The following is a 1,542-nucleotide window of genomic DNA, read 5'->3' as shown; positions in this document are numbered from 1 at the left end:
GAAGGGATTGTGGCGTGGCTACCTCCCCCAGGGGGTAATTTCTTGCTTTCTGTCTCTGTCTCTCTTTGTCTTTCTGGTGAGCACACGTGCTCTGTAGCAAAAACTTCTCATAAAAAAAAATAAAAATAATAAAAATAAAAAGAAAGGTAGAAGTTCTTTTTCAAAAGGGTAAAGAAAATAAAAATAATTTAGTAACATTGTCTTGGTGTAATACAAAGCATTTTACAAAAAGGAGTCTCTGTCTATCCAGCCCACACACACACGCACACATGTGCACATACACACTCACACATACAACAAAAAGGTGCATAGACTCCTCTTTCAACATTCTTTGATAATTCTGTGTAAACTCTGAATTCTAGTCTCTTCCATCAATTTTCCCAACATAAAAAAAAAAAAAGGAAAAAACTTCAAAGGCATGATTAATCATTGTAGTAAAGTAATGCACGCTCATGCTAAGCACAAGGAATACAGGAAGTCCTGCTTTCCTATTCCCCAGCCCCTATTTCTGTTTCTCACAATAACATTTTTTTTTTTAAAGGTTTTTGCTATCGGGCACATGTACTCACCAGAGAGACACAGAGAGACAGAGAGCAAGAAATCACACCCCTAGGGAGGATGGTCACACCAGAATACCCTCTCCTCCATTCTCCTCTCAGGATCTTGGGCAGGCATTCACATGCGCCGACATGAGTTTAAGCCACCGGGTCCGAGACTCGAACCATGGTCAACTGTGTGGGAGTCAGCAACATAGCCATTGCACGAACTGCTGGTCCCCACAATAACATTTTTTTAATCAATTTTTTGACATTATCATTCTGGGAACTTTCTCTATACATGTAAACATATATATATGTATGTATGTATATATATATATATATATATGTATGTATATATATATATATATATGATATATATATTTAATTATCCTTTTGATTTTTACACAAATACTTTCATATAACATATGCTTTTTTTTAGCTTGCTTTTGGGCCCAACAACATATCTTAAAAATCTTCACACATAGGGACCAGCAGTTAGCGTAATGGCTATGTCACTGAACTCCCACGTAGTCGACCCTGGTTCGTGTCCTGGATCCGGTGGCTTAAAACTCATGCCGGGCGTGTGTGCGTGCGTGCCCAAGATCCCTAGAGGAGAATGGAAGAGAAGGGATTGCGGCGTGGCCATCCTCCCTGGGGGGTGACTTCTTGCTTTCTGTCTCTCTGTCTCTGTCTGTCTGGCAAGCACACGCACCCTATAGCAAAAACCTCTCCAAAGAAAAAAAAATCTTCACATACAACGTCACACAGAGACCTTTCTCTTTCATTTGAAGGTCTAGACTTAACATGTTATGGATATCCCTTAATTCATTTAACCATAGTCCACTGGATGAAAACTTAAGTTGCATATTTCTATTGCTCTTCTTACCAACAATGTTATAATAAACATCCTGTTGTACATATTTGTATGAAGTGGTATTTTTTTTTTTTTTTGAGAGGTTTTCACTATAGGAAGCCTGGGCCTGCCAGACAGACAGAGGGAGAT

General features: G+C 38.9%; 1 protein-coding gene across 1 annotated transcript in view; it reads right to left on the bottom strand.

The window, feature by feature from the left end:
- The window catches only part of EXOC4 (exocyst complex component 4), a 923,760-nt gene that overhangs the window by 854,063 nt on the left and 68,155 nt on the right, over window positions 1-1,542 (bottom strand). The gene's annotated exons all lie outside the window — the stretch shown is intronic.

Source organism: Tupaia chinensis, unplaced genomic scaffold (assembly GCF_000334495.1).
Source record: "Tupaia chinensis unplaced genomic scaffold, TupChi_1.0 Scaffold000140_1, whole genome shotgun sequence".
Lineage (NCBI taxonomy): Eukaryota > Metazoa > Chordata > Mammalia > Scandentia > Tupaiidae > Tupaia > Tupaia belangeri.
The sequence above is the reverse complement of the archived record's forward strand: the minus strand, read 5'-3'. Positions and strand labels throughout refer to the sequence as shown.